This window comes from Pleurodeles waltl, chromosome 7 (assembly GCF_031143425.1).
Source record: "Pleurodeles waltl isolate 20211129_DDA chromosome 7, aPleWal1.hap1.20221129, whole genome shotgun sequence".
In the NCBI taxonomy this organism is placed as follows: domain Eukaryota; kingdom Metazoa; phylum Chordata; class Amphibia; order Caudata; family Salamandridae; genus Pleurodeles; species Pleurodeles waltl.
This window is the reverse complement of record NC_090446.1, coordinates 765,644,068-765,656,501: the sequence shown is the minus strand read 5'-3', so window position 1 is coordinate 765,656,501 and position 12,434 is coordinate 765,644,068. Positions and strand designations below refer to the sequence as shown.

General features: G+C 46.9%; 1 protein-coding gene across 5 annotated transcripts in view; it reads right to left on the bottom strand.

The window, feature by feature from the left end:
* The window catches only part of SAR1B (secretion associated Ras related GTPase 1B), a 258,431-nt gene extending 247,049 nt beyond the window's left edge, over positions 1-11,382 (bottom strand). For 3 of the 5 annotated variants that reach the window (XM_069199254.1, XM_069199253.1, XM_069199252.1), the window contains exon 1: positions 11,135-11,382. The gene's annotated coding sequence lies outside the window, so the exon portion shown is untranslated. The remainder of the gene's footprint in view (positions 1-11,134) is intronic. The other 2 variants (XM_069199251.1, XM_069199255.1) reach the window with 1 other exon arrangement.
* Between the last annotated feature and the right edge of the window lie 1,052 nt (positions 11,383-12,434).

Below are 12,434 nucleotides of genomic sequence, written 5' to 3'. Positions count from 1 at the left end.
GCCCTGTTAGGGGGCCCCACGACACCCGTTCCCGCCAGCCTGGTTCTGGCGGTGAAAACCGCCAGAACCAGGCTGGCGGGAAGGGGGTCGGAATCCCCATGGCGGCGCTGCTTGCAGCGCCGCCGTGGAGGATTCACAGGGGCAGCGGGAAACCGGTGGGAAACCGCCGGCTTCCCTTTTCTGACCGCGGCTTTACCGCCGCGGTCAGAATAGCCCCAGAAGCACCGCCAGCCTGTTGGCGGTGCTTCCTCCGTCCCCTACCCTGGCGGTCTCGGACCGCCAGGGTAGGAATGACCCCCTTAATTAGAATTGGGGGAGGGGGGCGGGTTACTGCGTCACAACCCTGACGAATATCCCGTCCGCTTTAATACAAGGTCGTTATATTTTATGGTACTGATAAAACAACCACGGGATACTCGTCACGCTTGTGATAGAGTATTTCATCCACCAAACTCCAAATCAGGCTCTTAGGGGTTGATATAGAGTGTGGCAGACGCGTCATAAACGTGACGGATATCCCGCCACCTTAATCAAGTGCCGTAGTGTATAATGCGCCTGTATTAAGGAGGACGCGATATCCGTCACATGTGTGACAGATAATCCAGTCCGCCAAGGCCCACAGTCTCGATATCCGGCCATCCACTCTTTTAACAGTATGGTGCATTTTAAGGCTGACTGGCTAGGCCACATCACTATAGAAGCTCACCTACCAATGACATTTACACACAACTCTCACCAGAGGTTACATCATTCGCTTATTTTGATAAAGAATCAGCTGATGGGGACCTCTAGAGTGTCTGGTGAGTCAACGGGGTAACTTAGAAGGTATTACAACACTATGTTGGCTACGTCATTTCACAGTAAAAGCTTAGTAAGGAATAAACAATTGGCACACATTATTCTGCTAGTCCTGCATACAATACACTCACACTCTTATTGAGTCTTACAAAGACGTGCAGTAAACCACACCCTCGGAAGGTTTTATAACTGAGTGAAATCCCATTGACTAATTGTAGAGGCAGGCTCACTTTCTATTTAATCCGGACTACAAAAAGTTTAAAACCCACCTTTCAAGATTACTTCCTTTCCTCCATCTGCAATAATAGCAGAAAAATGCTCGGTATGACATCCTGGTCTATTTTATGGAAGAGCAAAGGGTATAAACTCCCGCAAAAGAAATAATTCAGCCTTGTTAAGTAAAGCAGATTTCAGTCAGATACTTGGCAACCAACAAGGAGCACTCTTCAGAGAAAAGTGAATTTTAAGTATTATGTGGGTTACATTTACGTTAACAGGCATAATCCTAAATAATTCTGTGAATTTTGTATTGTGCTTCTTACAAGAAATTCCCTTTCAATTACCCTGAACTTGCCTTTGCAAAGGTAGCTTCTGGGAAAGCTCCTAAGAGTACAACAGTGGGTTTCTCAGACTTATCTAGAAAGAGTACCCATGTTCCTGAGACATAAACTGTGATTTGCTGATCCTAAATTTCCTTCCTTGGTTTGAGAGATGAACCCTCCGGTGACCAGGTGCATTATCAAGATTCCATATTATGGCAGCACAGACGTCATAGGGTCCTTGTTTCCCCTGATGTGATAGACTGCACTCAGGGCTAAGAGAAAGTGCAGGCGGAATGAACTGTTAGAAATGTTATTGTGAAACATCAAGCAAATAGAAAAAGTAAAATAAGTAGGCAGGTGTAGACAGAATATGTACATGTGTTATATGTGCACCTACAGTGGACAGTAGTAGACTTTATCTTTTTCTGTTTTTATTCAATTTAAAGAGACATATGCACAGGGGTGTAGCTTGGTCAGTAAAATATGGAAGAGGGTGAGCTTCAGATTTTTGGATAATCAGTCTGGCATATAGGCCCTCATTACGACCCTGGCGGTTTGTAACCGCCAGGGCCGCTGCACGCGGAGGCACCGCCGACAGGCCGGCGGTGCCCCGCGGGGCATTCTGACCGCGGCGGCTTAGCCGCGGTCAGAGAAGGGAAACCGGCGGTCTCCCGCCGGTTTCCCGCTGCCCCCAAGGAATCCTCCAAGCCGGCGCAGCTTGCTGCGCCGGCTTGAGGATTCCGACTCCCCCTCCCGCCATCCAGTTCCTGGCGGTTCTCCCGCCGGGAACCGGATGGCGGGAGGGGGAGTCGCGGGGCCCCTGGGGGCCCCTGCAGTGCCCATGCCAACAGCATGGGCACTGCAGGGGCCCCTGTAAGAGGGCCCCAAAATGTATTTCACTGTCTGCCTTGCAGACAGTGAAATACGCGACGGGTGCAACAGCACCCGTCGCACCTTCCCACTCCGCCAGCTCTATTACGAGCCGGCATCCTCGTGGGAAGGGAGTTTTTCCCTGGGCTGGCGGGCGGTCTTTTGGAGACCGCCCGCCAGCCCAGGGAAAAACTCATAATACCCTCCGCGGTCTTCTGACCACGGAGCGGTATTATGGAGGGCGGAATTCTGGCGGGCGGCCTCCGCCGCCCGCCGGAATCGTAATGAGGGCCATAATGTTTAAATCCATTATAGGACAAGCAGTGTGCATGAGAGGGGCCCAAGGGGCAGTGGAAAGTCAGAGGAATGCGGTTTGGTGGGAGTAGTGAGAGAGAAAACATTCTGTAAAACAACCAACATTTTTGAAGACTCAAAACACAGAGTGAGGGTGTGTGCATTTTTGTCTGTGTTTATGCAAACATTCCTGCTGAAATCTGACCAACATCTCACAATACCCGACTGAAAGCTCTTTTACCCAAAAATGTATCACAAAATACATTTATTAAGGGTGGGTGTAACATCTCAAACACCCCTATGAAGCTACGACCCTGCATATCAATCAATCAAACATTTACAGAGCGCAGCATAATCACCGGTGAGGGTCTCTAGGTGCTGGAGCTCTATGCTGCTGCATGGAGGAATGATCATTCAAACATCCAAGTCTTTCGTTCTCTTCTGAATAACTGGAGTGATGGTGCGGTCCTGAGGTGCAGGGGGAGGTTGCTCCAAGCCTGTCTGCGAGGGAGAGGGAAGCTGATCGGAGGTGTCTGGTCAGTTGGTATAAGGTCAGGCGTTTGTTGATGTATGCTGGTTCTTCATTGTGCAGAGCATTGTAGCCGTTAGTAAGCATCTTGAACTGGCATTTCTTTTGACTCGGGAACTAGTGTAGTTATTTGAGATGGGGTGTGATGTTGGTCCTTCTGAGGAGGTCAAGCAAGAGTCTTGCCGCTGATTTCTGTATTGCCTGGAGTCTCTTCATGAGGCGTGCTGTGATTCCTACATAGGGTGTATTTCCAAAGTCCAGTATGCTGGTAAGGACTGTCCTTCTGGTGTCTCCTGGGAGTCACCTGAAGATCTTGCGGGGCATGCGAAGGGTGTGGAAGCAGGCAGATGAGACTGCAATGACTTGTTTCTTCATGGATAGCTTGCTATCCAGAATGATGCCAAGGTTGTGGGGGTGGTCTGTTGGGGTGGGGGATGCCAAGCTCTGTGGGCCCCCCATGTGCCAGGCCATGGTGAGGTGTTGTTCCCAAAGATGAGGGCTTCCATTTTTTCAGTGTTGAGTTTGTTGTCCTTCATCAAGTCCACTATGTTCATCATTCATCTGTGAAAGTTAGCTTTTGTGGTGGCTGGATCTTCGGGGAGGATGAGCTGTGTGCATATGCAGTTAGAAGAAGCCCGTATGCCACAACCTTTTTGGATATTTTGGTACTCACTGGTTAAGTGGGTAGAAAAGCAGACAGGGAGCTGATCATAAGGGAAGCAGCTTGGTATTGAGGTAAATTAAATTCCGATCAGGGTGGACTGGAATCAAAAGCATCCTTGGCAAAAATATGCAGACCAGCCCTGCTCCCTTCCTCCTATTGCATCTCTTTCTCAGCTCTCTCTCGTTTTGTTGCTCCTCTCTCTCTCTCTTGAAACCCCCTGTGCCTGCTTTAATTATCTGGAGAACGTAAAGAAAGTGGCAGACGCACAAGCAGTGGCCTGCCATAACATGCAGTCCAAAACTGGTTCTTATGTTGCAAATAGGATGTGGGGGGAGGGTATTGAGAACATAAAACACAGGGATGGACACTAAAAGAAGGAGACGTTTGGCAGGTACAGGCTTTGATAGCTGAAGAACTTAGAAGGCTGTTTATTGGGAAGTTAAGATACGGAAGGATTTACCTAAGACAGAGGGTTAAGACCAGCCTTGGACTTTTTGCAGTATAATAAGGCTGTAAGCCTAAGAGGACAACTTGGTGCAGACCGGGTTCGAAGGAGAATTGAGATATTTAAGATTAAACAGCTAGTTCAAGGAAGACAAAATGAACTGGACTGGACTGGTAGGAAGGTCGAAGAAACAGGCTCTATGATGACAGGTATAGTAGGGTTTTGATCAGGCAGTTGAAAAGTAGAGCTGAGAGGCTTCAAAATCCCTAGATGTGATGAAATGAAAGTTTAGGTAAGTGGTTTATTTATGAGAGGTAGAAAATGTGGGACATTTTTTATGGGTTTCTGTTAGGATAGTCTATAAGGCAAAGAAACCTGGTGCAGGACTCTATTGTATGCCGGGACATATCTCATTAAGGCACCCTCTCTCTCTATCTATGGTGACTGCTGTTGATTGTGCAATCCCGTCCAAAGATCTGGAATGCAGAAACAAAAACGAATTACCCATCTCATCGAAAGTTCTACCATCCATGCCCTCAAACTATTCTATAACGTAAGATCGCTCACCAATCAGGGAGCGCAACATGCAAATTAAATGGTGTTTGTGTTTCTCATCTGTGCCACCAAGTTTAAAAAAAAAAAACTTACTGGGGGCCTCATGCACAAAGGCTTTGTGAATCCAAAGTACACATTTTTATTGCACAAATGTGTGTTGCATTTTGTAATTGCAATTTCCAATCAGAATCCACACATTGCAACCCCTCTGAAACTCATAGTGGTTTGGGGTGCAGAAATGTCTTTCAGTAATTGTGCGACTTCAAAAACATAGAATGGTTACTGCCTGCCGAGAGATGACTTTAATGAGTTGGAAAGTGCAAGTTGTCAATATTTGAAAGCTTTCCTGTGCTGGCTCGGTACATTGGGAGGGGCGACTGATCCCACTAATCGCACTCCCTGATGTGACATTAACAATATGCCATTGTTTATGGCATTATGGCATTACGCCTCTTGTCTCAATAAGGTTCAGGGTTGCAATGCAGGCGTATTGTGAAGGAGGTCTGCTGTCTCGTGTAGACCTCCATCATTCTCACTGATATTAAGCAGGTTAATTGTTTGTGGCCGGCACTGCAAAGAGTGAACCTGTTCTTCATGCCATACAAGAGAGTACACTCCATCCACCACCCTCTTTGTGCATCAGACCCCAGATCTTTTCAAGAACCAGGAGTGCTCAAAAGCTTCACCACAATAATGAAGCACCTCATGGTGCTCAGGAAAGTCTTGCTTATATACAAAGGTATCTAAAAAATAAAATAAACGCCACCTTTGAGTCCAAAAATTGTTTTGGATTTTCTTTTTTAATAAGTTGTTCGCCATATCTTTTAATAAAACAGGACCAAAACATTCTTCTACGAAACGAAACGAGCTAGGGCCTGCTACAACAAGACCAACACACGAACATTCTCGATAGTGCAGTCAGAAGCTACTTGGAGAAGAGCTCATTGTTCAGCGTCACTAATGGGGTCAACTAGACTGAGACTGTAAACTCCCCTTGTGTTAAAAATATTAAGCCACCCGGTTACCACACATGTCGGTCCTGACTAACATATTGTAGCACGTCTAAACAGCATCCGATTATGACCAGTAAAGCACGTCTTTGCCCAGAAATGTGGAAAGCTTGCTGAAATTTCCTTTTCCACAAATTATTTCATGTTTACTGGTGGGAAAAAAAGATAAATTCAGGAGCAAACCCAGACTTTCCAATTGGGGAAATGCTTTTCTAACTCAAGTGGGTCGTTCCAGAGCCACTGGAACTGTGTAATGGTGGGGCAGTGCAGTCTTCTTATGAAAGATCTATTTGACACACTTGTCAACATTTGCTGCATTATTTGCAGACCCCAACACATGATGTTTCTAGCTCAAAGAGGACAAACATTATATCAATCACTGTCAAAGACATATGTCAGGCTTTAATGAGCACACATATGCTAATGAAGGCTTGATCAAATGACTACGTGCATAAGCATATCACAGCCGATTTATTGGTTTTGCCAATACTTGTTCTGACCTATAGAGGAACCTATAATAATAACCCTTGACATTGTGGAAAAAACACACAAAAGGTTATGTTTCTTAAGCACTCGTGAGGATCACCAAAAATATATTCTTCCATAAAATGTAACTGTCTGTACTACTGCTAAAATGAAAATGTAAGTGAACCTTTGACAAATGCTCAAATTACTAAATAAGTGTTGTTGTTTCCTTTTCGTGGCTTACATTTGTTTACCAGATTTTATGTATTCTACCTTAATGTGGTGGTATTTACTATTGAAAATTTGTAAGTAGGCCTCAATGTGACAGAGGGAATCTACCAAATGAAGCATGGAGTCTACGAAAAGAGGCTATTCGTAGGTATAGGGATCGGTGATGTGTAGAGACCTGCTGGTTTAAACTTGACTTTCTAGGATTATTTATGCATAAAGTCAGTGAGTGGCAGCTCTCATCACCCACTGTCCATTCTGCATTGTATCCATTTCATACTTAGCTCTGTTAAATGGCATGTTTCATTCCCAGAAGATTGTTAATTTGCCATTTAGTATAGAAAACTGAGAAGCGTGCGTTTGTCACTTACTGTGCTCCTGGCACACCACCCCGCAATCCAGTCCGCAACTTTAAAATACAGGTGAAGGAAAAACAGATTATGTGTCATTAAAAAACGTATATTCTGGGTGGCAGGAACGAAAGATTTGTGCTTTTTATTATTGCTATTGGAAAAACAGTATTTCTCTTATCAGAATGTACCAGGCCTTGACAGTCGAGATCTCAAAATGCGGGAAGGAAAGAACATGAGAATTGAAAGTAAGCTGCCTGCACCAAGAGGTGCAGATTCCAGGAGTGAAGATATCCACCCATCCCCTCCTAACAAAACTGCTGCACACCAAGTGTGAGGAAAGTGAGACACGAAATGCTGGCAACATTTCATTAGTGGGAAGGTACCTGGCAGATGTAGTCCTTTCAGGTATGTGACAGCAAGCACAGAAAGGGATAAGCGACTACATTTCCCACAGTACAGTGCACATGACGTCACCTCTTCTGGATGAAGAGGTGGTCACCACTTGCGCTATGTGCTGTGAATGTGATCACAACAGCGGGGACATGGCCTACTAAAGTGCATGTATCCTTTGCACCAACACTGGCTGCACAACATTTCACAGAACACAACCCCTCAGCTGCTATATTCTTCTAGTCAATAATTGCCATTTTCTAGTTTTAAGCTACTGTTGATGCGGTCGAACCTTTCCCCAAGCAGTATTCATGTGCCCAAATTATGGACTGGGGCAGGCTTTTGTCTGCAAGATAAAAAAAAATCCTTAGCCAACATAATTCAATGAGGGAGGAAATAATGATTCCTTCTTCGTCAAAAATGCTAACATTATTTAAGCTGTTGCAAACCTGGCACTGTTATTTCAAAAAGACATAGTGAGATAATTACATTATGCACATCTAAGTTACATTACTGCTTTGCGGGGCTGTTTCTTATGAGAACGTATGATTCCACAGGCCAAAAACCTGGGCACGGGATGAACCTAAAGCTGAAGGCTGGTTCTGAAACCCAAACGAGAAACCTTTCAATAATAGAAGAGCACACACGTAGACTCGTTTTCTGCTGACTGCACCACTGTATTGTACTCCAGAGGTTAGACGGGACAGTATTAATGAAAATAATACATCTGTTGGTGAATTATATTTCCAATGGGATAGAGTGATTGGGTGTATTTGTTTGTCTTAAGAAACCTTTGTATTTTGCATCGAATTGGGTCCCTATAGTAACAACAATGTATGTCAGAATGGTAAAATTTCGAGATAGTATTGAGAGAGAATGTACTACAGAACACACTATAATCTGCATTTTCTTGCCACTCATTTAGTCAGCCCTGCCACGTAATGTGTTCTTTCACCTCTGCATTATTCCAATGGCACCGGGTACTACCCCTGTGTTTGGTGCATCTCTCTAAAGATCTCATAAGCAGTGCTTCCTGACCAGGCTCTTTCTGCAAAAGTGAGAAAGGTACGTAGATCTAAACGGGCTGGTTATTTTTTTTAAAAGTGCGTCATGAGCTGAAACTAGTGTGCCAAAAGGCACGTCGGCTGTGTAACCGCATCTACTTCGTTCACAGACAGCTTAAAGCTCGGCTCCCCGAGTCTCCGAGGAGGGGGGTGACGGCGGTGAACAGCACATACCAGAGAAGCGAAAGCAGTTTTCCGCACTAAGAAGTAGCCGAGAACGCCTGAGGTGCGGCTTCAGCGCGGGCCAGTAATGGGACGGCATCAGGGTGGAACTGGACTATGAGGCAATCAGCCAGGGCGAGAGTGGCTGGTCTGAAAGGACACTGCGTGAGCCGGTGTTTTGCCTGTTTTTGGCCTGTTTTATGGTCTGCTTGGCCGGTGGTTTTTACTGTTGATCATCCTTATATTAAAACAAACATTGCCTGCTGCAAGCTGAAATCCATGCAATCTTATATATCCTGCAATTTATCTAGCGTGTCTTTACAAGTCACATCTGCCCTAATTTACCCCGACACATTTTTATCTGTCTAATTCACTAACGATGGCCACTTGTGTGTTAGTGTCTGGTGCTACGGCCTGCCCAAGCCCGACCCTGAATAGCCCTATACCTGCCTCTGATCCATGAGGCAATGTCCGCCTAAAGAATAGCACGAGTGTTGAATAAACAGAACATACTAAAAAGACACGTAGAGGCGAAATACATCCGTTATAAGATATTGAAACGAACTGGCTAACAACCTGCCTGGCAAAGCATAATCTCCTTGGACCTGACGCAGGCATCTGCCAAACAGCACCATGCCAGGTGTGACACCTTCAGTTAGTGGTGACAATTTAGCAGAAAACTCTTTGCAAATTAGTGGATCTAGTTTCGTTTTTTCCATCATTACAAAGGGCTTAAGAAATAGGAGTCTGAAAATGTAATGTGTGTTCAAAAGGGAGCCATGGCGGAAAATTGCCCCATTTCAGCATTTTATTGCAGGCATTCTAGTATTTTTTGTTCCAGACTCATTAGAAATGCAGGCCTACAAGTACCAAAGCACAAAGACAAAAACTTGAATGATGAGCTTCATATGGACTTTGGTTTCTTGAGAATTCTGCACCCAGGGAGAAGTGCCTCAGACCAGGGAGATATCTAGGTGGACCATGAATGAGGAGGCCCTGCAGACCACAGTACACACAGACTCCAGGCCCAGGCCCTGCATACAGCAGTGCAATGACTCCAGTCCCTGCAGACCCCAGTACACACAGACCGCAGTCCCATGCCCTGCATACAGCAGTGCAATGACCCCAGTTCCTGCAGACTACAGTACACTCAGACCGAAGGCCCAGGCCCTGCAGACTGCATTGCAATGACCCCAGCCCCTGCAGAATGCATACAGCAGTACAATGACCCCAGCCCCTGCAGACCACAGTACTGCACCCAGGGAGAAGTGCCTCAGACCAGGGAGATATCTAGGTGGACCATGAATGAGGAGGCCCTGCAGATCACAGTACACACGGACCCCAAGCCCAGGCCCTGCATACAGCAGTGCAATGACCCCAGGCCCTGCAGACTGCAGTACACACAGCCCCCAGGCTCAGGCCCTGAATACTGCAGTACACAGACCCCAGTCCCTGCAGACTGCAGTACACACAGACCACAGGCCCAGGCCCTGCATACAGCAGTACAATTACCCCAGCCCCTGTAGACTGCAGTACACACAGACCCCATCCCCTGCAGTACACACAGACCCCAGGCCCTGCATACAGCAGTACACAGCCCCCAGGCCCTGCAGACAGCAGTACACAGACCCAAATGCAGAATCAATGCTGCAGAAGCACAACCCATAGACCACACTTACAACTACGTAGGGACTGGAGCACGTAGGACAATCTTCCATTTAGGGAATGGGACATCTTTCTACATGTCACAGTGAGCTGATGAAATTTCAGAATTATCCAATCTTAGTGGAATCTGTAGAAATTGACACTTTCACGTGGAGGTTATACTGTAAAGTGCTGTAAGTTAATGGGTGTACCTTTTCAGTGTCGCTACCTTCCTCCCTCAGAAATAGAATATGCAACGTGGAGGTGATAAAACTGCGTAATTCGGAACCTAGAATAAAGGCCTATTCTTTCAACTTCGGGCAGTTCTTTGCTCTTTTCCTTCCATCTCTCCTAGTTTATAGGTTCTTTAGCACAAGCGTTCCTTTTAAACTTACCATGGCGATGTTTTTGTGTGCGTTCAACAGAGCCAATTAAATCGCCTCTAGGCGCTTAGAAGAACGAAGAACGTGAATGTAGCACTTGTAAAACTTGTTTAACCAAAGGCGCCTGCTCTTAAAGGCGCTGCGCGCTCAAAGCGCGCTGGGACTGGGAGCAGCATAGAAACTAAAACACAAACCTTCGGGAACTGAGATTCCGAGAATAGTCCAGGTACCTGCCAAGTAACCCATCCTACCAAAGGGGGGTGGATGTACTCTGCCCTTTGTTTAGCCCGGTAAAAACAGTCACAAGTCCGCTGTTGAATCACCTGTGCTGAGGTAAATCTCAGAAAGACCCTTCTAGATCTCCGGCAGAACTATGCAGTGAGTTACGGGTTTTGAACAACACAACACTGTAAACAGCATCGTCTTGTGGCACTTCGAGGCTAAATGGAATGGCAAGAGTTTTTTTTTTTAATATAGGTAGACTAGACGTCCTAGACATTACCAAGTTAGGAACATTACCAAGTTAGGACAATAGGGGGAAAACAGTGGTTTTCTTAGGCGCACACGATGTAATCACGTGAGTAAACTGAGAAAATATCTCAAGTCTCCCACTGCCAAATTTAGCAACTTGGTATACTCTGGAGGGCAGAGACCAAAAGTACACCTACGTGTTGTAGCAACGAACTTGAAGCGAGACACACATCCCATACCCTCTTTGAGCTGGTGCTGCTCTCTTACCAGCCTGCCCTTGCGTCTGCTGACAGCCCGCCAGTTCTGGTGTCCGGACCGCGCACGCCACAGCTGCCGCCGTCCCCTCGGCTGCCTCCTGCCTGCCCGGAGTCCTGCTGTTGTAGGAGCCAGAAGAGCAGCAGGTGCGCGTATGCTCCGAGCCTGGTTGTACCCAGATCAGATGTTTCCGGGCCGGTGTCGCAGAGAAACCATTCCCCGCCCCCTGTGCAGAGTCATGGCAGAGCCGCGTGCTTACGCTGTGAAGTGAACGGACGGAACAGCTGATCACAATGTGGTCCGAGGCATTTGTACACACAGGGGTGGGGGCCCGCTCTCCTGGCACAGACCAGACGCCTTTAAACTCTGTGGCTGCGGTCCCTGCACGACAAATAAAAGTGCACAAGTTTCTTTCACAGCAAGATATTAATTCATGCAATGTGTTTTAAAGTCGTTATTTTACTTCTGGCAGAAATGATTAAGAATAATGATTGCTCGCACAAGTATTTAGAATGTAATTTACATAATGGTACAATCTGTCTGGACGGTAGGCAAGATAAATGTATTTAAGTTGACTTAACATGTCATTTCTGGTAATTTCACGTTTGCTTTATTGCTTTGGCGTTCTATTCTTACTTGGCACAAATTGTGCTACTGGTTTATGTAACTTAATATAAAACAACATTGTGCACATTTTCTCAGAGTATAGAATACTGATTTTCTCATGTGCAGCATTTGTTAGTTATTTGAAGTTACTCGGTTGATTGATTATGGGGGTCATTCTGACCCTGGCGGCCGGTGACCGCCAGGGTCACCGACCACGGGAGCACCGCCACCAGGCTGGCGGTGCTCCCGAGGGCATTCTGACCGCGGCGGTTCAGCCGCGGTCAGAAAGGGTAAACCGGCGGTCTCCCGCCGGTTTACCGCTGCCCCAATGAATCCTCCATGGCGGCGGAGCGCACTCCGCCGCCATGGGGATTCAGACACCCCCTACCGCCATCCTGTTCATGGCGGGAAATCCGCCATGAACAGGATGGCGGTAGGGGGTGCCGCGGGGCGCCTGGGGGCCCCTGCAGTGCCCATGCCAATGGCATGGGCACTGCAGGGGCCCCCGTAAGAGGGCCCCGCAAAGTATTTCAGTGTCTGCTTTGCAGACACTGAAATATGCGACGGGTGCAACTGCACCCGTCGCACCCCTGCAACTACGCCGGCTCAATTCTGAGCCGGCGTCCTCGTTGCAGGGGCATTTCTGCTGGGCCGGCGGGCGCTCTTTTGGAGAGCGCCCGCCGGCCCAGCGGAAATGTCTGAATGG